This window comes from Palaemon carinicauda, unplaced genomic scaffold (genome assembly GCF_036898095.1).
Source record: "Palaemon carinicauda isolate YSFRI2023 unplaced genomic scaffold, ASM3689809v2 scaffold801, whole genome shotgun sequence".
In the NCBI taxonomy this organism is placed as follows: domain Eukaryota; kingdom Metazoa; phylum Arthropoda; class Malacostraca; order Decapoda; family Palaemonidae; genus Palaemon; species Palaemon carinicauda.
In genome coordinates, this window is record NW_027172096.1 from 1 (window position 1) to 26,831 (window position 26,831).

At 40.1% G+C, this 26,831-nt stretch overlaps 2 long non-coding RNA genes across 3 annotated transcripts in view; both read left to right on the top strand.

Moving 5' to 3' along the window:
• Positions 1-454: 454 nt before the first annotated feature.
• On the top strand, positions 455-6,332 carry LOC137637520 (uncharacterized). The gene is made up of 3 exons (XR_011043681.1): positions 455-551; positions 5,549-5,742; positions 6,081-6,332. It is a non-coding gene; the product is annotated as an uncharacterized lncRNA (long non-coding RNA).
• Positions 6,333-10,923: 4,591 nt separating this feature from the next.
• Positions 10,924-26,831, top strand: part of LOC137637521 (uncharacterized) — a 41,558-nt gene continuing 25,650 nt past the window's right edge. For both annotated transcript variants that reach the window (XR_011043682.1, XR_011043683.1), the window contains exon 1: positions 10,924-10,964. This is a non-coding gene — a long non-coding RNA (uncharacterized lncRNA). The remainder of the gene's footprint in view (positions 10,965-26,831) is intronic.

Genomic DNA, 26,831 nt, shown 5'->3' on the forward strand with positions numbered 1-26,831 from the left:
TTCATATATATATATCATATATATATATCTTATATATATCATATATATATATATCTTATATATATCATATATATATATTCATATATATATATATATATGTATATATATATATATATATATATATATATAATGTATATATATATATATATATATATAATGTATATATATATATATATATATATATATATAATGTATATATATATATATATATATATATAATGTATATATATATACAGTATATATATATATATATATATATATATATATATAGATATATAAATATGTATGTGTGTATATTGTATACATAATGTTATGCTAGCTTTAATAATGTCAATTAATATTTATTTTGTCTTTTTCGTGTAGTTCCATTTAATTGTACTTCCATGGCATTTACTCTGTAATCCTTGTTTGAACTGTGATTTTGTTTGTATTTAGCCCTCCTTGCTGGAATGAAGTTTAGTCTTCTTTGGAAGTTGGAATTTGTTTTAAGGTCAGATTATCTGACGCTGTGTAACTCTTAAGTATTACTCTTTAAGTATCTCCAGTATTTCGTAAGTTACTCCAGCAAAGAGTTGATTTTTTATTTTATTCAATTGTTTTGTTTTAGTGTACGTGAGTTGTGGTGAATTTAGTTGTATATATTTTGTAGTGCACCAGAGAATAGTGACTCCTTTAGTTCAATGTTTTGAAGTGAAAGGTGTGAACTACCTATTCAGTCTTAACTTTTAAACTATTCTGTGATTATGAATCTTAGAGGTTAGCTTGTAAGGCTTACAAGCTAACCACTGAATTCTATAGGAGTAATATTCGGAAATCTGTAAGGCCGAAATTGTGTAGAACATGTTCATACCTTAGTATTTTGATGTGGGTCAAATCAGCTCTGGTTGACATATTTGTAAAGAGAATTGAGTGAGCCAATTTTACGAGGTATTCAGTTATTATTATTATTATTATTATTATTATTAAATGCTAAGCTACAACCCTAGTTGGAAAAGTAGGATGCTATAAGCCCAGGGGCTCCAACAGGGAAAATAGCCCAGTGAGGAAAGGAAACAAGGAAATATAAAATATTCAAGAACAGCAAAAACATTGAAATAAATATTTCCTATATAAACTATAAAAACTTTAACAAAACAAGAGGAAGAGAAACTAGATAGAACAGTGTGCCCGAGTGTACCCTCAAGCAAGAGAACTCTAACCCAAGACAGTGGAAGACCATGGTACAGAGGCTATGGCACTACCCAAGACTAGACTAGACAAGAACTTTAGGTTAGTGCATGTGAATCTCTAGAAATTAGATGGAATAGATTGTGAAGATTCAGATGGTTAAACATGGCTACTGTGATTACAGGTGATGAATCTTCCTACCATAGATGGTTAGCTTTGTATATCTAACACTATAATCGTGCAGGACATTTTTTGCATTTACCAGGTCCCCTGCTTGAAAGTTATTTTTCTTTTTCAGATGTAATCGTGCAGGACATTTTTTTGCATTTACCAGGTCCCCTGCTTGAAAGTTATTTTTCTTTTACAGATGTAATCGTGCAGGACATTTTTTGCATTTACCAGGTCCCCTGCTTGAAAGTTATTTTTCTTTTTCAGATGTAATCGTGCAGGACATTTTTTGCATTTACCAGGTCCCCTGCTTGAAAGTGATTTTTCTTTTTCAGATGTAATCGTGCAGGACATTTTTTGCATTTACCAGGTCCCCTGCTTGAAAGTGATTTTTCTTTTTCAGATGTAATCGTGCAGGACATTTTTTGCATTTACCAGGTCCCCTGCTTGAAAGTGATTTTTCTTTTTCAGATGTAATCGTGCAGGACATTTTTTGCATTTACCAGGTCCCCTGCTTGAAAGTGATTTTTCTTTTTCAGATGTAATCGTGCAGGACATTTTTTGCATTTACCAGGTCCCCTGCTTGAAAGTTATTCTTCTTTTTCAGATGTAATCGTGCAGGACATTTTTTGCATTTACCAGGTCCCCTGCTTGAAAGTTATTCTTCTTTTTCAGATGTAATCGTGCAGGACATTTTTTGCATTTACCAGGTCCCCTGCTTGAAAGTGATTTTTCTTTTTCAGATGTAATCGTGCAGGACATTTTTTGCATTTACCAGGTCCCCTGCTTGAAAGTGATTTTTCTTTTTCAGATGTAATCGTGCAGGACATTTTTTGCATTTACCAGGTCCCCTGCTTGAAAGTTATTCTTCTTTTTCAGATGTAATCGTGCAGGACATTTTTTGCATTTACCAGGTCCCCTGCTTGAAAGTGATTTTTCTTTTTCAGATGTAATCGTGCAGGACATTTTTTGCATTTACCAGGTCCCCTGCTTGAAAGTTATTTTTCTTTTTCAGATGTAATCGTGCAGGACATTTTTTTGCATTTACCAGGTCCCCTGCTTGAAAGTTATTTTTCTTTTACAGATGTAATCGTGCAGGACATTTTTTGCATTTACCAGGTCCCCTGCTTGAAAGTTATTCTTCTTTTTTGGATGTAATCGTGCAGGACATTTTTTGCATTTACCAGGTCCCCTGCTTGAAAGTTATTCTTCTTTTTCAGATGTAATCGTGCAGGACATTTTTTGCATTTACCAGGTCCCCTGCTTGAAAGTGATTTTTCTTTTTCAGATGTAATCGTGCAGGACATTTTTTGCATTTACCAGGTCCCCTGCTTGAAAGTGATTTTTCTTTTTCAGATGTAATCGTGCAGGACATTTTTTGCATTTACCAGGTCCCCTGCTTGAAAGTGATTTTTCTTTTTCAGATGTAATCGTGCAGGACATTTTTTGCATTTACCAGGTCCCCTGCTTGAAAGTTATTTTTCTTTTTCGGATGTAATCGTGCAGGACATTTTTTGCATTTACCAGGTCCCCTGCTTGAAAGTTATTTTTCTTTTTCGGATGTAATCGTGCAGGACATTTTTTGCATTTACCAGGTCCCCTGCTTGAAAGTTATTTTTCTTTTTCGGATGTAATCGTGCAGGACATTTTTTGCATTTACCAGGTCCCCTGCTTGAAAGTTATTCTTCTTTTTCAGATGTAATCGTGCAGGACATTTTTTGCATTTACCAGGTCCCCTGCTTGAAAGTTATTTTTCTTTTTCAGATGTAATCGTGCAGGACATTTTTTGCATTTACCAGGTCCCCTGCTTGAAAGTTATTTTTCTTTTTCAGATGTAATCGTGCAGGACATTTTTTGCATTTACCAGGTCCCCTGCTTGAAAGTTATTTTTCTTTTTCAGATGTAATCGTGCAGGACATTTTTTGCATTTACCAGGTCCCCTGCTTGAAAGTGATTTTTCTTTTTCAGATGTAATCGTGCAGGACATTTTTTGCATTTACCAGGTCCCCTGCTTGAAAGTGATTTTTCTTTTTCAGATGTAATCGTGCAGGACATTTTTTGCATTTACCAGGTCCCCTGCTTGAAAGTTATTTTTCTTTTTCAGATGTAATCGTGCAGGACATTTTTTGCATTTACCAGGTCCCCTGCTTGAAAGTTATTTTTCTTTTTCAGATGTAATCGTGCAGGACATTTTTTGCATTTACCAGGTCCCCTGCTTGAAAGTGATTTTTCTTTTTCAGATGTAATCGTGCAGGACATTTTTTGCATTTACCAGGTCCCCTGCTTGAAAGTTATTCTTCTTTTTCGGATGTAATCGTGCAGGACATTTTTTGCATTTACCAGGTCCCCTGCTTGAAAGTTATTCTTCTTTTTCAGATGTAATCGTGCAGGACATTTTTTGCATTTACCAGGTCCCCTGCTTGAAAGTGATTTTTCTTTTTCAGATGTAATCGTGCAGGACATTTTTTGCATTTACCAGGTCCCCTGCTTGAAAGTGATTTTTCTTTTTCAGATGTAATCGTGCAGGACATTTTTTGCATTTACCAGGTCCCCTGCTTGAAAGTGATTTTTCTTTTTCAGATGTAATCGTGCAGGACATTTTTTGCATTTACCAGGTCCCCTGCTTGAAAGTTATTCTTCTTTTTCAGATGTAATCGTGCAGGACATTTTTTGCATTTACCAGGTCCCCTGCTTGAAAGTGATTTTTCTTTTTCAGATGTAATCGTGCAGGACATTTTTTGCATTTACCAGGTCCCCTGCTTGAAAGTTATTTTTCTTTTTCAGATGTAATCGTGCAGGACATTTTTTTGCATTTACCAGGTCCCCTGCTTGAAAGTTATTTTTCTTTTACAGATGTAATCGTGCAGGACATTTTTTGCATTTACCAGGTCCCCTGCTTGAAAGTTATTCTTCTTTTTTGGATGTAATCGTGCAGGACATTTTTTGCATTTACCAGGTCCCCTGCTTGAAAGTTATTCTTCTTTTTCAGATGTAATCGTGCAGGACATTTTTTGCATTTACCAGGTCCCCTGCTTGAAAGTGATTTTTCTTTTTCAGATGTAATCGTGCAGGACATTTTTTGCATTTACCAGGTCCCCTGCTTGAAAGTGATTTTTCTTTTTCGGATGTAATCGTGCAGGACATTTTTTGCATTTACCAGGTCCCCTGCTTGAAAGTTATTCTTCTTTTTCGGATGTAATCGTGCAGGACATTTTTTGCATTTACCAGGTCCCCTGCTTGAAAGTTATTTTTCTTTTTCAGATGTAATCGTGCAGGACATTTTTTGCATTTACCAGGTCCCCTGCTTGAAAGTGATTTTTCTTTTTCGGATGTAATCGTGCAGGACATTTTTTGCATTTACCAGGTCCCCTGCTTGAAAGTTATTCTTCTTTTTCGGATGTAATCGTGCAGGACATTTTTTGCATTTACCAGGTCCCCTGCTTGAAAGTTATTCTTCTTTTTCGGATGTAATCGTGCAGGACATTTTTTGCATTTACCAGGTCCCCTGCTTGAAAGTTATTTTTCTTTTTCAGATGTAATCGTGCAGGACATTTTTTGCATTTACCAGGTCCCCTGCTTGAAAGTGATTTTTCTTTTTCGGATGTAATCGTGCAGGACATTTTTTGCATTTACCAGGTCCCCTGCTTGAAAGTTATTCTTCTTTTTCGGATGTAATCGTGCAGGACATTTTTTGCATTTACCAGGTCCCCTGCTTGAAAGTTATTCTTCTTTTTCGGATGTAATCGTGCAGGACATTTTTTGCATTTACCAGGTCCCCTGCTTGAAAGTGATTTTTCTTTTTCAGATGTAATCGTGCAGGACATTTTTTGCATTTACCAGGTCCCCTGCTTGAAAGTGATTTTTCTTTTTCAGATGTAATCGTGCAGGACATTTTTTGCATTTACCAGGTCCCCTGCTTGAAAGTTATTCTTCTTTTTCGGATGTAATCGTGCAGGACATTTTTTGCATTTACCAGGTCCCCTGCTTGAAAGTTATTTTTCTTTTTCAGATGTAATCGTGCAGGACATTTTTTGCATTTACCAGGTCCCCTGCTTGAAAGTGATTTTTCTTTTTCAGATGTAATCGTGCAGGACATTTTTTGCATTTACCAGGTCCCCTGCTTGAAAGTTATTCTTCTTTTTCGGATGTAATCGTGCAGGACATTTTTTGCATTTACCAGGTCCCCCGCTTGAAAGTTATTTTTCTTTTTCAGATGTACCTTTATCATCAGCTGTGGCTTCACGTGTAGTGATGCCTGGACCTAATCCACTCTGTCAAGGGACCATATAGATCACTTCTTACAAGGAAGATAACGGAACGGGATGTATTTCTTCTACGGAATGGGTTGTCAGAACTATGACAAACTCCTGGGCCTCCCCCTGCATCTTCTACCAACAAAAAAATCAGGTTGGTCTCGAGTCTCGAAAGCTTATCCAAAGTCAAACTCTCTCTTAAAGACGTTAATCCTATGTTAATTATTTTAATTATTGATGTTGCAAATGCCAAATTATTCACTGTAAAGTACCCTTGAGGGAAAATGCTAAGAAAGCTTCTTCCTATATCATATTTGTAGATCAATTTTAATACTGTTCTTCCCCTTTGAAATGACAAATGCTGTTGAAACTTTTCAACCTTATTTCAGATGAAGCAAGCTTCTTTCTATATCATATCTGTAGATCAATTTTAATACTGTTCTTCCCCTTTGAAATGACAAATGCTGTTGAAACTTTTCAACCTTATTTCAGATGAGAAATGCTGCCATTGATTTCATTGATCCCCGACAACAATTGGAAAGAACATAAGATCGTGAGACCTGTCCTTAGCCTTGAAGAAGACCTAGCAGAAACTACCATTGGAAGAAATTTCAACTTAGGGCATGGATGTTGGGGGCGAAATGGATTGCATCCAAGGATATTTTCATATAAAAATTGCCTACTCTTATAAACAAGGCAGTTCAGCTCTTTACTGGTAAGGCTGGATTTTATCAGAGGCTCTGTTCGAACTTTTTCTGAACTTGCTGTACCTCTTGAATAATTTGCCAGCCCTAAGATTGACTCTAGTGGACAGCAGATGGTCAACGTGCATTTGCAGCTATTGAAATAGTCTTCTGTGTTGAAGGCTATCTGAATCAGACAAGCTGTTTGTCTCAAAGTAGAAGCTAGTGATGGGGTTGTAGGAGCAGCTTTGGTGCAGACTGGTGACTATGATTTGTTACCCCAGTTTTCTTATTAAAGTAAACTGAAGCCTGAGTTCCTAGATGACAGTGGAAGAAGTGGCTTGGGCTCTCCTTCAGGCTCTTGAAAAAAATAATTAGCATGTCATATTTGTCTCTTGTAAATAAAATTGATAATCAATCTCCTTTAGTTTTTTCTGACCGTAATCCATTGTGTTTTGTAGTAAAATAAAAATAAACTTAGAGGTTAACTTAGGGGCGTTGGTCCTGCAGCAGTATAACATTGGGATATTGCATATCAAAGGAAAGATTAAACTTCATTGCTGACATGCTTTCCAGATGCTGACTTTAGCTTCTGTATACTAAACCTTTAAGCTTGTTACTTGAATCTACGATGTTTTGTCTCTTCTTAGCTTCTGTATACTAAACCTTTAAGCTTGTTACTTGCATCTACAATGTTCTGTCTCTTCTTAGCTTCTGTATACTAAACCTTTAAGCTTGTTACTTGCATCTGCAATGTTCTGTCTCTTCTTAGCTTCTGTATACTAAACCTTTAAGCTTGTTACTTGCATCTACAATGTTCTGTCTCTTCTTAGCTTCTGTATACTAAACCTTTAAGCTTGCTACTTGCATCTACAATGTTCTGTCTCTTCTTAGCTTCTGTATACTAAACCTTTAAGCTTGTTACTTGCATCTACAATGTTCTGTCTCTTCTTAGCTTCTATATACTAAACCTTTAAGCTTGTTACTTGCATCTACAATGTTCTGTCTCTTCTTAGCTTCTGTATACTAAACCTTTAAGCTTGTTACTTTCATCTAAAATGTTCTGTCTCTTCTTAGCTTCTGTATACTAAACCTTTAGGCTTGCTACTTGCATCTACAATGTTCTGTCTCTTCTTAGCTTCTGTATACTAAACCTTTAGGCTTGCTACTTGCATCTACAATGTTCTGTCTCTTCTTAGCTTCTGTATACTAAACCTTTAAGCTTGTTACTTGCATCTACAATGTTCTGTCTCTTATTAGCTTCTGTATACTAAACCTTTAAGCTTCTTACTTGCATCTACAATGTTCTGTCTCTTCTTAGCTTCTGTATACTAAACCTTTAAGCTTGCTACTTGCATCTACAATGTTGTCTCTTCTCAGCTTCTGTATACTAAACCTTTAAGCTTCTTACTTGCATCTACAATGTTCTGTCTCTTCTTAAAGGGAGGGACACATTATGAAATGAAGTATCTTTATATTTCTGTGTTCCCCAATATGTTCTCTAATAAAGCTATTCTTTCTGTTAGTTTAATCTTTGAAAGTTGTATTTAGAATTATGATTTTTAAAAGTTTTATGTTTTATGTGGTGATTTGAGAGTTTTAAAAAGCTAAGCATTGATTTATATAAAGTATTTATGCATAGTGTCTTATTCAAATATAAATTAAGTTTAAGTTTTCCTTTAGTTTTTCTCTATTATATACTAAATCCTAAAAAGCAGTCTTTTTAAACGGATTCGGCTTTGTTACCAGTAGCGTAACATATATACCTATATATTATGTGCATGTATATTATTATACAAACTCTTAATTCGCTCTTTACTCGTAAAAGCATAAAACTGAGGCTTTAATTAAGGGAGAGGCAGAGTTAGGAGAAAGATCTGTGGCCTTTAGTCAACTCTCAGATGGTAGAAATGTCCATGGGTCCCTTGCAGACTTTTTCAAGTGGGAGAAGGGTGCAAAGTATCTCATATTATTATTATTATTATTATTATTATTATTATTATTATTAAATCCTAAGCTACAACCCTAGTTGGAAAAGCAGGATGCTATAAGCCCAGGGGCCCCAACAGGGAAAATAGCTAAGTGAGGAAAGGAAACAAGGAAAAATAAAATATTTTAAGAATAGTAACAACATTAAAATAAATATTTCCTATATAAACGATAAAAACTTCAACAAAACAAGAGAAAGAGAAACTAGATAGAACAGTGTGCCTGAGTGTACCCTCAAGCAAGAGAACTCTAACCCAAGACAGTGGAAAGCCATGGTACAGAGGCTATAGCACTACCCAAGACTAGAGAACAATGGTTTGATTTTGGAGTGTCCTTCTCCTAGAAGAGCTGCTTACCATAGCTAAAGAGTCTCTTCTACCCTTACCAAGAGGAAAGTAGCCACTGAACAATTACATTGCCGTAGTTAACCCCTTGGGTGAAGAAGAATTGTTTAGTAATCTCAGTGTTGTCAGGTGTATGAGGACAGAGGAGAATCTGTAAAGAATAGGCCAGACCATTCGGTGTCTGTGTAGGCAAAGGGAAAGAACCGTAACCAGAGAGAAGGATCCAATATGGTACTGTCTGGCCAGTCAAAGGACCCCCTAATTCTCTAGCGGTAGTATAAGTAAGATTAAGTTTAAAAATCCAGAGTAAGATTTTATAAGAAAACTTAAGTGTCCAAAATTGAACTAGGATGGCAAATAAGAGCAGCCTTTGTCGGTTTTTGTAAAGAAAGGCCTGGATATGTGTATTCACTGGAAGACTAGACTGGATTCGAAAAGGAAAGCCTTGGAGGAAAGTGGATTTTTTACATTCTGGGAGAGAGCATGGCACTCCATATAAGGAAGTAGGTTTATTTTATAATGAGCTGATAATGGGGAAACACTGCTTGAAAACATATACCAGAGTATACTTGGATATCTTTGTGGAAAATATCTCTCATTGACCATTTTGCAATAAATAGGGAATATGAAGTCACTACTGGATGACTTATGAAGACTGAGACCTGATATATGAAGCAACAAGAATCTTTGGTCTCTACACTTAGAGACACAAGTTGAAGACCAGGAAAAATAATGCAACCCTACTTCATTATTCCCAGATATGACATTGAAATACTAAGATAACACAAGCAGTGAAAAGGATTGTTATAATGCCAAAACAGATTTGCAGTCTTAGAAATGTTACCTGATGATTACGTAGAAATAGATTCGAATATTCATCGTAAAATAAGTTTAAATCTTAAAAGAATCTGCCAACATCACAATCAGACAGTGAATTGGAGTAAAGCGAAAGAAATGGTTGAGTTGTGAAACATATAAACGGATAAATAAAAGTATAGCAAAGCTTTACTTTGAATCATTAAAGGAAAACAGCCGATTTTTTACCTAATTAAGAACTGAATACATGAACCTTGATAGTGAAGTAAACGAGATGATTTTGAAGAGAGAAAAGGTTAGCAATTCGTTTTGTTTATGGACAAGAATGAAAATAGCAATATGCTGACTTATGGAACCTGTTTTAAATATCTTAGACTTATAATAATGTATGGACAGCATATATTTTAATGTATACATGGCATTTTGATAACGCTATGAAACTATGCCAGCCAAAAATGAAAAATTGTAATGTTCTTTATATGTGAATAATATAATGTAGCATATATTTAATAGAATATTATAAAGTGATTATTTCAATAAAATATAATACAGTATGAAAATAAATAATTTTATCATATCAGGATGAATAAATTTATGATAATATACTGGAAACTACAATACATAAAATGGCCTTTGTTCGGTTGGCCCAAATAATGCCAACATATGTATTAATATTTCATATTTCATATTGTATTTTCACATAGCAAGACATAAAATAAATTAGAATAGAACTAGAAATTTATATAAAAACATTTAAACAAGTATAGAAACTCAAATAAAGCATATATATATATATATATATATATATATATATATATATATATACATATATATATATATATATATATATATATATTATATATATATATATATATATATATATATATATATATATATATATATATATATATATATATATAAAATATACGTAAAATAAATACAAAAGTTGAAACCTTTTTACTTTTCTTCCGGTTTTGGATACCAGAATGAATGTAAACAAAGACTAGTTGCCAGTCGTACGATAATTACCATAAATTTACGATTATTTTTTGGGGTTTCGTGCGATGTACGATACATACCCTAGGTATATAAATATGTGTGTTTTTTTTAATTAAACAATTATACTAAAATACCTTGAAATAAGTCATTTATGTTAGTCCTTAATAATTATTTTGAAAGTGTGTACGATAATTTTACCCGGTATTGGATACCAGAATGAATGTAAACAAAGCAGGGTTGCCATTCGTACGATAATTATCATACATTTACGATTATTTTTTGGGTTCCGTGCGATGTACGATACATACCCTAGGTATATACATATGTGTGTTTTTTTTTTAATTAAACAATTATACTAAAATACCTTGAAATAAGTCATTTATGTTAGTCCTTAATAATTATTTTGAAAGTGTGTACGATAATCTTAAGGCTTATGTACGATAATTCAGTGGAAATCATCTGGCAACCCTGCTAATGTTGTTGTTGATCTTCGGCAACAGGTTTGACCTTTAATACAGTGCTTTATTTAGACGGAAAATTGACAGGTAATAGTAATTTAAATTTTTTTTAATACTTTTAAAAGTAATATATGTTATATATAAATATTATAGACTTAAATTCGTTGAATTATACTTGAATCTCAGTCCCCAAGATCTTGTCCCGCTTATGGCCACAAAAAGGTGTTAAATATTTTACGATCGTTTTAACCTTTGGCCACAAAAAGGTGTTAAATATTTCATTATTAACAGAATTTCCTCTATAACAGTTTGATCTTATATATATCAATATATAATTGATAAATAATATTCAATCGTACTGTAGCAGGGAAAAGCCATTAGTTCAGGCTAGATCGAAAATAGTCATACGGTGGTGGGTAGGTTCTCAAATGTAGTTTTAGCTGTATAATGATATTTTAAGAAAATAATTGATAAATATTATTATCATATATCATGTTTTGGTTTTATTATGGTTATATGCAGTAAATTACCTATATAGTTTAACTAGGGAACTGGTATTACCATTATTTTCATATAACTGGCTTATATTTACCCTTGCACCGCTAACCCAATGTAGGAAGGTAGCTATACTTTGGCACCCCAGTGACTTAATATCAGTTTGGTGACTCCGTTCCTGCTCGGAACAGTGCACTGATAAGGGGTGTATGTGTGATAGCGGCCACCTGTATGTATGATGTCGGCCGGCTAAGAATACGGCAGTGTAAGGGGGGTTGCAGGGGGCGTTAACCCCCCCCCCCCATTAGTTAAGTAGGTAAGGACACAGCCTGGAGGTCAGGTTAGGGCAGGGGAGTTTAGGTTAGCCGGTGTCCATCTACTGTGCACTCGGGAGGAACTGGCCGCTGATATACAAAGGCTCCTATGGTATAGTTAAGCCGAAGGATTTTTAGGTTAACTACAGTGGCACAAATTAACGTCGGGTTTACTGTGTAGAATGTGGGAACAGTCCCTTTAAAATGGTGCATTTTTTATTATGGTTTTTGCGATATTGAAATACAGTGATCCCTCGCTACTTTGCGGTTCGACTCGCGGATTCACCACTTCACAGATTTTTTTCATAACGCATGTATATACATATATCGCAGATTTTCCGGAAATTTCAAAAATACAGCGATGTGACCGATGGTGCTAGATTGGAGAAAGTAAGGAAAATTGAATCATGATTAATTTACAATATAAATGAAACTTTGAGGAGCAACAAAGATTTCATTTGTTAGAGAGATAGAGAGAGGTAAGGAATGGGAGGTAGTGAAAAGTAGCCCACAGAGAGAGAAAGAGGGAGAGAGAGAGAGAGAGTGTGTGCGTGTTGTTTTAAATGTAATAAACAAAAAATTTGATAGGTTTTAGCACATTGGTGCTTATGTAATATCAACTGTATAGACGGTTTGAATAAGTTAAGAAATGATATAAACGATACTTTGTTAATGTATTCGTACGCTCTCAAGAGCGGCAGCTAGACGTCAGCTGATCTGATCACAGCCAAAAGTAAAATAAAAAGAAGTCAACAATACTCGATTTTTAAAACACACCCGAAATTTAAAAACAAAAGCACACGCTTTCTTAATGTGCAATTAACTATTTAAAGAGTAGCAATTTTCTAGAATAAAATGATGTTTCCCAAAAAATGGTGGTTTGCTGATGAAATCGGATGCCGTATTTATAGCAACGATTGAAATGGATGTAAACTCGGCATAATTTTTTTGGTTTCGTATTTAATTGACACTAAGAAAACTAATTTTAGTTTCTTCATCTATATGTAAGTATTGTATAACACGAAGAGAGAGAGAGAGAGAGAGAGAGAGAGAGAGAGAGAGAGAGAGAGAGAGATCAGCTGTTGTAATCGAATGCCGTGTTTTTGTTTCGTGAGAATTTCATCGCCACGACTAACAACAACATACTGTACTGAACTTTACAGTATTGTACAGATTACTGTAATATGATAAAGTAAAATATTTGTAATAACCTATTTTATATGAAATGGGGCTATTTTTTTGTTTAAAATTTACATTTACGTACGTAAAACATCTCTCTCTCTCTCTCTCTCTCTCTCGTAAATTGTTTTCCTGCTTTGCTACGTATGTATGATTTTATATAAATATGGTAAATAGTATTTGTAATAACCTATTTTCTAAAAGCTTTTACTGTAATATCATTATTTATCGTTTTCATCATGCGCGTTAAATGCCTTCGTTTGTTTATTACGATCGAATCGAAGATGGAGCGTACTTTATGACGCCGCCGAAAGAGAAACATTTCATTTGGAAGTCCTAAGAAAAATTGGTAATAACAAAATCAACATACTGTATAATCAATATAATCGATGCAAAAACTAACCTATACACAGATGTGTACACTAAATGCGTTTGTTTCTTCATTATGATCAGAGATAAACGTAAACAAAACATTGGTTGCCATTTTTTATCGTGCTTTTTGACGTGTTTAGGAAACGCATGATATAAAATCGCCTTTAATATTTGTGCCTGTTTTAGTTTAGGGTACTGTAGTACATGCATTTAGTGTTCTGTACATTAAAGGGTAGTTTGTTAACAGTACTATGTACAAGGGAGCCCGTGCCATGTTGCAGAGCTCTTGCAGGTTGTCCACGTTAAGGCTACGTTCTTCAGCTTCGTCATCGTCGCCGACGTCGGCTGCCTCTTCTTCCTCACTCGCTAATCTTGTCATTTCGACAAGGTCCTCGCCGGTTAGGGGCTCCAAGTGGCACTCGATCAGTGAGTTGACGTCATCCGTCGTCATGTCAGAGAAACCTTCATTGGCTACTAACCGTGCCAGTCTCACAGCCTTATCTACAGCAGAGTGGTGAACTTCATCTGGCGTAAATCCCTCATAGTTATGAACAACGTCTGGCCACAATTTTGTCCAACTTGCATTCAATGTTTGTTGTTATATCTCATAAAGAGCTTTCTGAATGTTGGCCAGGCATGTTGCAATGTTGTATTCCCGCCAATATCTCTTGAGTCTGAAGTCCTCGTCGTCATCATCGATGGAGGAGATGAGGCCCTCCATCGCGGACCTCGTGTAGAGGGCCTTGAAGGCCCGAATGACCCCCGGATCCATTGATTGTATGAGGGAAGTGGTGTTGGGAGGCAGGAATTCCGCTTGGACCCCATCATATTGCAGATCCGTTGCATGTCCGCCTGCACAGTCCATCAAGAGGAGGACCTTAAAGTGCAGCCCATTCTCTGCGAGGTACAGCTTCACCTGTGGGATAAAGCAGTTTACGAACCAGTCGAGTGTGAGGGCTTTAGTTATCCGCACCTTTTTATTACTCATCCAGTAGACGGGCAGCAAGGCTTTTTTTTTTTTTTTTTTTTTTTTTTTTTTTTTTTTTCCAAAGCCAGAGGGTTCTATGACTTGTAAATTAAGCTGAGCTTGAGCATGAAGCCCGCGGCATTCCCGCACATGATGAGAGTGACGTGATCTTTGTGGGCCTTGAACCCTGGCTTCTTTACTTCGTCCTTGTATAGGAACGTCCGGGACGGCATCCTCTTACAGAAGAGGCCAGTCTCATCCATATTGAACACCTGCTCCGGGAGATAGCCACCTTCTTTAATTGATTTTGGGAACTCGTCCTCGACGTAACGAAGAGCTGCCTCTTGGTCTGCCGAGGCAGCCTCCTGTACAAACGAACGCTGCAAAGGCCAAACCTCCTCTTGAATTTCTCGAACCAGCCCTTGCTAGCAACAAAACCATGTTTTTCTCGTGGGGCAGGCTCATCATCTTCGTCGTCATCATCACCTTCGTCGTCTTAGTTAGATTTTCCTTCAGGAACTAGGCTATCATACAGGGTTTTGGCTTTGGTTTGAATCATATAGCGAACCGTCGATTCATTCACTCTGTAAATGCGGGCAACAGACGCATAGCTACTGCCTGCCTTAAGCATGTCCAATAATTTCACTTTCTCGTTCACCGTCATCATTAATCTCTTCTTCTTGGGTTCACTAGAGGATGTAGAGGGTAGAGGATGTTTAGGAGCCATTTTTAAGGGTGTCACAAGCACTAAGCAACACAAGCGAAGCGAGAGAGAACAATGAATGCGGTCTCCCTTCGCAGAGCGCACGGCAGGGAGAGATGCTTAATAAAACGTCTCGGCGGCTCGGCCAATTAGCTTGTGAGATTCTGGAGCCGAGATGGCCAGCGAATCAGAGAGGGGGATTTTAAGTTGCGCGCCATCTCCGTGATGATACTTGATGTACTACTGTACTCACTGCCTTCTGCTAGCGCTCGCGTAACTCTCGCACCATTTTTTCTAATTTTTTATGAATATTTTTGAAATTCCGCGATGCACTGAGACTGCGAAATGGCGAGGGATTACTGTATTATTATTATTACTTGTAAATGGAGCACAAACCCAGGCAGTCAGTGAACCAGAGGAACCATCACAGGCTCGTACTCACGATGTTAGAGGAGGAGGCATGATGTTAGCCTTTAGGAAATGCACCCACAAGTCATTTGATACGCTTTCTTTAGAACCCGTGGTAGCTGCTTAGTGAGTTGTGTACAGGAATGTTCTTAGCTCCCTCGTAGGACAAGAAGCATCTTGACTAAGACGGGAGTAAGAATGTCTAGCTTTTTTCTTAGTTTCCTCGTCCATCCTTGGGGTGCAGCAGTTGAACAGATGTGTCGCTGGATCAGATCTTGATGCAGATAAGCTACCATATCGAGTAACTATTCCACTGTATTTTAGGTTCTTATAGAAATGTTTTCCTCATCCTCCTGCCGAGAGGGAGGATGGATAGTAATGTAAACCAATCACTTTACTTTAAGGCTTACATTGAAGACATCAGATCCCTTGGGAATATATGTTCTTCCCTGAACGTCTGTCTAATGGTAGAAACCGAGCTTAACCCTTTCACCCTCAAAGGGCGTACCGGTACGTTCTTGCAAAACTCTGTTAATTACATATTTTTACATATTTTTGATAATTTTACGAGAAACTTCAGGCATTTTCCGAAAGAATGAGACCAACCTGACCTCTCTAGGACAAAAATTAAGCTTTTTAGAGCAATTTAAAAAAATTATATAGCAAAATGAGCTCGAAATTTAACCTTATGGTGGGGGTAAAAGGGTTAATATTCAGAATTCAGGTCATTGAAGGTGAATTGGAGTCGACGCTCTCGCTCCTCCTTAGGTCCGAATGTTTTGATATCCCTGGATTTTAAGCCAATCAGTTTTCTTATAGGAATAACACCATCCTAAGGGTAAGTATCCTATTAACCCTTTTACCCCCAAAGGACGTACTGGTACGTTTCACAAAAGCCATCCCTTTACCCCCATGGACGTACCGGTACGTCCTTGCAAAAAACTGCTATTAAAATTTTTTTTGCATATTTTTGATAATTTTTTGAGAAAATTCAGGCATTTTCCATGAGAATGAGACCAACCTGACCTCTCTAGGACAAAAATTAAGGCTGTTAGTGCAATTTAAAAAAAATATATACCAAAATGTGCTGGCAAAAAAATAACACCCTGGGGGTTAAGGGTTGGAAATTTCCAAATAGCCTGGGGGTAAAAGGGTTAAGGGACGAGGGTTTTGTATATTTGTAAGAATGTCATTAATTAAAGTCATTCGTATATTTCCTAACAACGGTATATAAACCCGAGTCCTTAAAGCTATAGTTTCTGCCTCATCCACCCCTAAGTCCTAGTTGAAGGTAAAAGTGGCTAATATGTGAGGTGGCAGGGGGTGGGAAGGGGCACTGACACCTCTATGAATTTCAATAGCTGAGTTTTCAGCTTCACTGAAATCCTATGCCTATAAAGGGACTTCGGTTTGTATAGTTAATAAAAATACAAATTAGTGTAGTGGTTTTCTTTACTTCTACAGTATAGGTACGTATGCATCTCTCATAATTGGATAGAGTGCTCCAGAGCATTTATTATATTTCTTTATTCGTTCAGTAAATTCTTCTTTGTGTTCTTATAGCCGTTGTCTGTAAACATACACCCTAAATACTTGAATGCGTTGGTGTACTTAATTACTGTATTTCTTATCATGATGTTCGTTGGAGCTTGTTTTAGTTTGTTGATTGTTAATATTTCTGTTTTTTTTTAATGTTCATCTTCAGTCCGGCTTCTGTTAAACCATCATTCAAGGCTATCAATGCTCTTAATAGTTTTTCCCGATCATATGTCCAGAAAGCAATATCATCAGCAAAAATCATGTCGTCTCCCGAGACATTTATTCTTTCCTTAAAACTTCTTATAATTACATCTATATATGCAATGAACAAGAGTGGGAAAAGAACGCTTCCCTGCTTAACACCTGTTGTTACTCTAAACCAATTTTCATTCTTGTATCCAGTCCTTACATTATTCATACATGGTTCGTGCGTGCTCTTTATTGCAGCTCCCAATCTACCGTCGAGTCCATAAACCTCTCCTAAACACCACAATTTGTTCCTAGGTACCAAGTCATATGCCTTTTCCAAGTCAATAAATGCTATATACAGTGGCCTATTGTATTCCCATGATTTTTCAATAACAAGCCTCAAGGCGAATATGAGATCTGATGTACTTCTGTCCGTTCTGTATCCATGCTGTTCTTCGCCTAGCTGAGGTTCAATGATGTTTCGCACCCTTTTTTCTAAAATCCTCTCGTAAAGTTTTGCTGCATGACATATGAGCGTTATACCTCTATAATTCTCGCATTTGCCTGAATCACCTTTACCTTTATAAAGGGGTACAGAGATATGTTTTCCCCAGTTTTCAGTAACTGTGCTCTCTAACCAGAATGACAAGGTTAGGTCATATAATATCCCCTCCCCCTTTGAATAACTCAATTGGTATATTATCATACCCTGGGATTTCCCCATTTTTCATCTCTTTCAAAGCATTTTTAAACTCATGATAAGTAATCACATCCTCCCTATTTTCTCTGTCAAATTGAAAGATATATTCTTCTTCATTTCCTTCTGTAGTTACATTTAGTAACCTATTGAAATAAGTAGTCCATTTTACATTAAGTTCTGTAGCCGTGCCAATAATGTTTCCATTTTCATCCTTTATATTATATTGCATTTATCCGTGATCTTCTCTTAATCTCTTCTGATTGATTCCTAGAAGATACATATTCTTCTCTAGTCTGTTGGTTCCTTTCTTTCTTCCATTTCATGTGCATTTTGTTCTTCATCTTTATTGCACCTTTTACTTCGTCATTCCACCAAATTGTACGTCTTTTCCTAGTACCTCCAACAAACCTACAGCCAAGTTCCTTCTCCCCTACATCCAAGGCATTTTCCTTTAGTCCCTTCCAATCCCGCTGCTCCAGGTATTGCAACCTCTCTGTAAACTTGTTTTGAAATCTCATTTTGATAACTGGGTCTTTCAAGGATTCTGTTTTTATCATTTTTCTCTTCTCTGTTTGCTCTGTTCTTATGGGAGGAATGTAAATTTTTCCTATGACTAGTCTATGATTTGAATCAAGGGAGACTCCTGGCAATACTTTAACATTTTCTACAAGCCTCTTATCTGATATAACGACATAATCAATTACTGATTTTTTATCATACTGCCCTGTGGTTTGATTCCATCTATATATAGTGTATTTGTGTGAGTCCTGGTTTGTTCCGTAACTGGAATACAAACCACGCTATTTAATAGGGGTATTACTTTCGGCGTAGCTGAAATGACGAGCCATTAAATTTTAACGAAGATTTACTCCCCACACCGCTAGGTAGCGGGGGTAGGGGAGGGTAGCTTGCACCCCCCCCCCTCTCACACACCTGTGCTTGAGCTCACTTTGCTCTCGGCTCGGATGGTGGTCGGACGTGCCTGCTTTCATCCTCGCCGTCATTTGGCAGCCCTTTAATTGCTTTTGCCTTTTCTTTTTCTAGTTCTGTATATGTGAAGTTGGCCTCTGCGATCATGCGCACCTGCCTTGGGTTTCCCGACCGCTCCTGTGGAACATTCATGTCGGCGGTCGAGACTAATCCTCACGCCCTTTGTCCTTCTTGTAGGGGCCAACGGTGTGATGGCAACAACAAGTGTAGGGAGTGGTCTACCTCCCATTGGGAAAGGTTTTCGCGACGACGGAAGAAGAAGTCCAAACGGGATATTTCTCCTTCGAAGGTTGCTTCGAAAGGAGAAAAACCCAAGGCCTCTTCTTCCGTTGTCGAATCCTCTTCTGAAGCTCCTACCACTTGGTCGGTCTCTTTCGAGAGACCGTCGAGTGGTAGCGTAGACCGATGTATATTTTACCAACCTTGGGACTCGAGAGATGACGTTGCTTCCCCTAGCGAAGCAGCTCCACCTCTCCCCCCTGGGGGAGGATATGTCACTAACTTTCTTATTTCAGCTTTGGTCCTCCTTGGGGCTTACGGGTTTGCCCTCCAAGGAGGTTTTGCTTAACTACATCCGATTTGGTGCCGCTGTCACGCAATTTTCGTCACCGTCAGAGGTTGATCTTATGTCTCTTGTCGACGTTGTGGTGTCAGAGGTATCCCATGCGGTATCACCCATCACCTTTGCCTCTCCAAACTCAATGGTAGCTGACGGCTTAATTTCTCTCTTTCCTGTTCAACCTATGAGGGGAAACTAAGTCCATCGTCAGTCTCTCCTGCTAGTGTTTCTTCCCCTCAGGGGAGTTCACTTACAGAGACTCCTCTTTGGAGGACTGCAGAAGGTCAACTTGCTGATCCAACGGCCCCCAGAGGGCGCATTCGTCCGAAGGCTCGCCTTCCTCTTCACCCTAAGAGGCCTTCCTTCACCTGCGGTGAGGAGACGCCTCTTTGGTTCAACATCTTCGATGTAGTCCACCGCAGAGGAGCCTCGAGACCAATCATCTATCACTGCTCCTGCACTTGTCCTGGACCTTTCTGCAGATCGTTCGCAATCGCCTTCGGTGGAAGGTCGTCCTTTTAAAGAACACGTTGACCTTCCATCCGACAGACCTGCCGACCTGCCGTCGTCATTTCTACATGGGCCTAACAAGGGTCCAGCTAAGGATACGTGCGCACGCTCGCCCATCCTCTCCAAAGGATGCGCGCCAACATTCTCTCACTCGCCCCACATGATTCAACTGCGCGCCCGCGTGCTAGGGATCTTTTTCCTGCAAGCGCGCCCTCCAGCTGGTATAGATGCGCGTGAACTCTCTCCTGCACGCCCGCGCACTCAACGTATTAATCCTGCGTGCGTCAACAGTCTCCCGCGCGCTAGCCCCGATATTCTCCCTCGTACGAGCGTCAATATCATCCCGCGCGCGAGACTACTAAACTACGCACGGCAAGGTCGCCATCGCCTCATTCCCCTCCCCGCGAGCGCATACCACCGCGCATTGTGGGAGAAGGGAAACATCCAGAGGGGTCCAGGATCCCAAAACCACCACAGGGGAACTCACCAATGATGGGGACTCCTCTCAGGGATCCTTCAATCCCTGTCCCTTCAAGGGGTATGTCTGACAGCGCATCTGTCAGCCAACAGCTCTGGTTCGGTGCACTGATCAGAGCCGTAACGCAGGCTTTCAAGGCTGTCTTCTCTGAATTGGAACACAAAACCATGGCTTCTTCTACACCTTTGAAGAGAAAAAGAGGAGTTCCTGACGCGGTCACTTCCCCAAGGGCGAAACTGACTCCACGCAGACCTTCAAGGTAGGTTCCTTCTTTTCCTCAGACTGCCTCTCCTTCTATTTAGGACGAAGATTTCCTGTCCCCAAGTGAATCACGCGAAGAGAGACTTTCCCCCATTGCACCAATGGGGAAACCTCTCCTCGCACCGAGGGGTCTACTCAATCGGAGATTGAAAGGAACATGCCACCCTCGTTAATGTTGGAGTCCTACAGCATGTTCTGACTCTTGCTAGTCTCCTCCTGCTCTAGGATTTGCAGTGAAGTCTCCTTCTATCCCCAAAGGCTCTTCTTGGGGAGAGTCGCGGACATTCTCTGAGTGGCTAGCTAGCTCCATCCTAGTCCTAGTAGAGGATAGAGGACTTTGGCAATGTTTTGGAGTCCTTAGATTCCTTCCTGGGAAGGATGTAGGACTCCAAAACATTGCCGAAGTCCTCTACTAGGACTAGGATGGAGCCAGCTAGCCACTCAGAGAATGTCCGCTACTCTCCCCAAGAAGAGCCTTTGGGGATAGAAGGAGACTTCACTGCAAATCCTACAGCAGGAGGAGACCAGCAAGAGTCAGACCATGCTTTTTGGCAAGGGGTTAAGAGTACCAGGGACAAGATCTCACAACAGCTCTCCGAGATGTCCTCCTCCAACCATTCCGGAGCCACCAACAAGCTCCTCTCACCTCCTCGCGTACAGCAGCGGAGGTACTTAGAGATCCTTGAGGAGCCTTGTTTAGCTCTTTCTCGCTGGATGAGCTAACCAGGGGAGTCCCTCTTGAGAGACTCTCCAACCGGCAGGTCTCATTCTCGGCAGCCGAGATCCTCAACCAGGAGAAAGTTGCGAAGTGTACTATGCAAGCCACTTTGTAGCTCGATATCTGGTTGAGGACCTTAGGTATCCTGATACGTTCTGAGGATTTCTCAAAAGAACGTACCAGGAAAGCTATGGAAACCTTCCTTCTCCCAGGTACTCGCACGATCGAGTTTCTGGCCCACCAAGTCTCGAACTTGTGGGCAAATACCATCCTGAAATGTCGGGATGCAGTAGCTGAGAGATTCCATCAGAAGGTTCCTAGCACCGAGATCAATAGGCTCAGACAGTCCTCCCTAGAGGGTTCCGTCTTGTTTGAGCTTAAGGATGTGGAACATGCCGCTGAGAGGTGGAGGAAGTCTCATCAAGACTCCCTCCTTCATAGGGCTTTAACATCCAAGCCCTATAAGCCTCCAGCACCACAGCAGTCCCGTCCAGTCAAGACCATTAAGACGACAACAGCAGCGAAGACCTTGGTGTCTAAGCCCTAAGGAAAGGCAAATAATCCTCCAGGGACGGCAAGAATCCTAGAGGGAACAGCCGAGGCCGCAAACGCTAGGATAGGCTGTCCCCTTGCATGTCCACCAGAGGGGGGATGCCTACAAAGTTGCTCAAACAGGTGGAAGCAACTCGGGCCAGATTCCTGGACAATCTCCGTGATCAGTTTAGGATATCGCGTCCCGTTCATAACATCTCTACCTCCCCTGACAACGAATCCAGTGTCATTGAACTCCCTTGCCATGGGATCGGCAAGGGAGTTGAAGAAGGGCGTTCTCCAAGAGTCCTCGACGAATCTCCAGGCTTCTTCAGTCGACTCTTTCTTATAAAGAATGCATCTGGAGGCTGGAGACCATTCATCGACCTCTCAGCTCTGAACAAGTTTGTCAAACAAACTCCGTTCAGCATGGAGACGGCGGACATGGTCAGACTAGAAGTAAGACCCCAAGACTTCATGTGCACACTGGACCTAAAGGACGCGTACTTCCAGATCCCAGTCCATCCGTCTTCAAGGAAGTACTTAAGATTCAGCCTAGACAACAGAAAGTACCAGTTCAAGGTGCTGTGCTTCGGTCTCTCCACAGTACCACGTCTTCACCAGAATGTTCACCCTAGTATCATCTTGGGCACACAGGATCGGCATCCGTCTCCTCCGTTATCTGGACGACTGGTTAATCCTAGCAGACTCGGTGTCAACCCTTCTTTAACACCGAGACAAACTTCTGAGACTTTGCCAAGATCTGGGGATCATGGTAAACCTCGAGAAGTCTTCACTGCTTCCCACTCAAAGACTGGTATACCTAGGCATGATTATAGATTTGTATAGTTAGGAAAATACAAATTATCTACGAATTTGTCATGTTTAAAGAATCCATTCATGATCATTAGGTGATTTCTTATGCAAAAAAATATTAGGTTTTCTCCTTCAACGTGTCTTGTTTCCTCTCCAAATGGGCCTATTACACTCTCTATCCCTCTTCTCTCACAGCCAATCCGTGCATTAAAATCTCCTAGTAGTAGGTTGATGCCTTCTGGCTGTCCCTCCAAATGTAATTCTAAAAGTTCCATAAAAGTATCTTTTTCCTCTTGTGTATGGCCTTGCTGTGGTGCATAAATCTGAAAGACATTATAATTTGTGTTCTTTACTCTAGATGTGCAACTAATAAGTCTTTCGCTGATCAAATGTACTTTTTGTATATGGGGAGCAAGTCTAGGTCCTACGATCATAGCAACACCATGCTTTCTGATTCCTGCATCTACTCCACGATAGATCAGTACATATCCATCTCCTAGGTCCTGTCCTGCGCTTTCACCTCTATGCCTGGTAGTTATTCTGAAAACACAGAATTGTGAAAGCGAACGTTCAGACCTCCGCATGGCTGTTGAAGAACTCCAGGAATGGCTGTCAGAAGCATCCCTGGATATCAATAGCATAACTTCCGATTACCTGAGCACTAAGGAATCCCTGTCTCATGTACAAGGTTAGTGCTGTAGAATTTGTTTGTAAAATGTTAGAGGAAATGGATAAATATTTTACTAGTTTTAGTATACAGTTGTATACTATGAGTTTAATTTGTTCTAGGAGCGAGCTCATAAATTAATACAATTTTTCCCAATTTATTGGAGCTGCTTGATCAAAGATATTGCAGTGATTTTAGCCCTCTGGAACCCTAGTAAGCTTTATAGATGCTGTCTGAGCAAAGATCTGAAGAAATAAAGGAAATTCTCTTGGTGTGTTCATGTCCATAAGTACACATACTGTACAGCGAACATTTCTTTTGTGTACAGCTTCTTAAAATTTGAGATCACTTCTTGGTCCATGGATTGGATTTTGTAGTGGTGTTGGACGGAAGGAATTTGATGTCCTCCGTTATGTCGTCTTTAATGGAGGAAGGATGGTCAGTAGCATTTTCCATTAGTAACAAGGCTTGGAGTGGGAGGTTCTTCTCCATAAGGTACTTTTTGACCTCATTGACCCATTGCACTAAGAAAATAAGAGTCACCCAAGCCTTGTTATTTGACCCCCAAATAACGTTAAATTGCATCGTTGCACCTCGTACTTCTCAGAGGTCCATGGATTCTAGTTATGCACTAGGAGAGGGTTGATTTTGCAGTCCCCGTCAGCGTTAGCTCAGAACAGAAGGATTGGGCGGTCCTTCATGAGTTTGTGACCAGGAATTGCCTCTTCTGCTGTATTGTAGATCCTCCTGGTCATCTTTTAAAAAACATTGGTTTGCTTTTCAAAATGTCAGCAGACATTACTTTTGATTTTTCACAAATAGTGTTTACAGTAATCAAATCTCATCCTAACTGCATTTCATTGATGCTGATGAGCAGCAACTTTTCACTGTTATCAAAAATATATGGCTGTTGTTTTGTCAATGCACAACACTTAATTGATTTGATCTCTTCCCTTTTTTTTTTTCTTCAGAATTGTACAAATCATGGGTGTTATATGATTGTATATTTTTGGCTTTTCTGCCCCACACACACTTTATTCAAGTGCCTCTATAAATAGTTTTTCACTTTTATCGTAATCGTCTCCTCCTTACCGTCTAAATTGATCATCTTGGAGACCATTGTCATGAAACTGTACTGTTAACGTGACAATGTGAGCTAATATTCAAGAAAATAACCTAGAAATCTCATGAGCAATGGTTTCTTCTCTTTACATGCTAGTCTCATTAATAATTTTTCAATATTAATCTTACCCGATAATCATGTAGCTGTCAACTCCGTTGCCCGACAGAATTCTACGGACGGGATACGCCAGCGATCGCTATACAAGAGGGGGGTGTAATCACCAGCGCCATCTGTGGCCAGGTACTGCAGTACTTCTTGTCAACACCACCTCAATTTTTCCTCTGTCGTGCTTCCGGCAAGACCTACATGGATACGCTTATGATTTTGGAGTCTTTGTTCACGGTTTTGGTGAAGTATTGCTCTGAGATTTCAGCTTTCGCTATACAGGAAGCTTTTCCCTTAGCTTAGATAGCTTTTGGATTGATTTTGATTAATGGTATAACGATCTTTGCTTTAATTTGGAAACCCCCCTTGACTGTTCTCTGATTCAAGATGTCCGACCATTCTCAAGCTCCTACCCAAAGACGATGTAGTGTTAGGACTTGTATTAGGCGTCTTCCGAAGGCCTCGGTTGATCCTCACACCGTTTGTTCCGACTGTAGGGGAAAATCCTGTCAGTTGGAAGATCGATGTGAGGAATGTGCCGGGCTTTCGGAATTTGATTTTATTCAATTCCTCAAGTATACGACTAAGTTAGAGAGGGAGAGAGTTAGGAGGAGTTCTGCTCGCTCTTTGCTTTATTCCTCCCCCCATGATCCTCAACCTTTTCCTCCCCCTGTAGTGGCTACCCCCGAACCTATTATTAGTGCTCAGCCTGATATGTCGGATGTTTTACGTGCCATTCAGGCTTTAGGTGATAAGGTGGAGTCGGTAGTGAGTGACCACAAGTTTCTCTTGGCAGATGTCAAGGAACTTAAAGTGAAAAGTGCAGTGGGAAATGGTAGTGCCAGTGCTGTGCCTAGTGTCAGTGTCAGTGTTGCGCATGAGGATACTTCTGTGCGTGCCAGTCGTCCTCCCAGTCCGGGACCTCTTGCAAGCTCCCAAGCCCAGGGGAGAAGCAATGTCGAAGGGCAAAAGGGTTCGGCAGGCCTTGATCGGCGCACAGTAGTATCCTCAGTGGTTGCGGGCGTATCTTATAGAGATCGTCACTTCCACTCTCAGACGATTGAGCCCTTAATTTCCTCGTCTGCAGAAGATGTTTCCGGGAGGAAACGCTGGACCCAGGTCTCAAGGCCTCTTAAGCGTAAGGTCCAGACCGCGCGAGTCCAACAGCCCAGGTGTAGCCACTGGGCTAGTTCGGACTCGCCGCAGTCATCGGATGGCTGCACGCCTCCTAAGAGAGGTAAAGCGATGCCTCAACAGACCTCAACTTCTGTTAAAGCTATGCCTCAACAGACCTCAACTTCTGTTGATCCTAAGATGGCTATGCTGCAGACTATGCAGTCGCAGCTTGCGGTGTTGATGCAGGAGTTTCAGGCAGAGAAGGTTAATACACCTCCTCCTGCGAGCGCTCCTCCACCTCTGCGCAGTCCAGCCTGCCAGACGTATGATGTTGAGGTTCCTCAAGCTACCTCCATGCGTGAGCTGCCGCATTGGGAGTTGCCAGATACCAGCGCTGTGCAGCAACCTCCACTTTCCTTGAGGCAGGAGCCTCTTGCCTCGCGGCAACCTCCTCAACACTGGGGGCAGGAGCCTTATGCTTTGCAGCAACCTCCTCTACCCTTGAGGCAGGAGCCTCATGCGTTGCAACCATCCTCGAGGCAGCAACCTCTTGCGGTGCGACAACCTCCACCATCCTTGAGGCAGCAACCTCAACTCTCGCGGCAGCCACCTCCACTTTCCTCGAGGCGAGAACCTCAACTCTCGAGGCAAGCACCTCAAGAACCTCAACTCGTGAGACAAGAGCCTCTCTCTGCGCAGCCACCTCAACCCTTGAGGCAAGCGCAACTCTTGAGGCAGGAACCTCATGCTATGAGACAGCCACCTCAACGCATGCAGCAACCACATTCTTCTCAGCTTGAGCCGCTTCCCATTCAACTTGAACCGCAGACTTTGCAGCATGAGCCTCATGCTTTACAGCATTCGCCTCTCACCACGCTTGCTCCTCAGACCCCCGCAGAACCTCCTTCATCCCAGCCTCATTACTTTGTCATTACCAGCCCTCATCCTCTTCAGCAGAGACTTGAGGATGAATCCGCAAGTGCGCATGCACCCGCTCTTCAGGATTCAGCCATTCAGCATACCGCTTTATCGTTACCTCTCGCTTCTCAACCCTCAGGTGATGAGGTTTCTGAGGATGAAGCTGCTCACCTGGATGATCCTTCATCTGATGTGGAGGAACCCAAGTCATTGCCACCCTCCATTGACTTTCGCAAGGTCCTAGCTCTGTTCAGGGAGTTATACCCTGAACACTTTGTTTCTGCTACCCCTCGCTC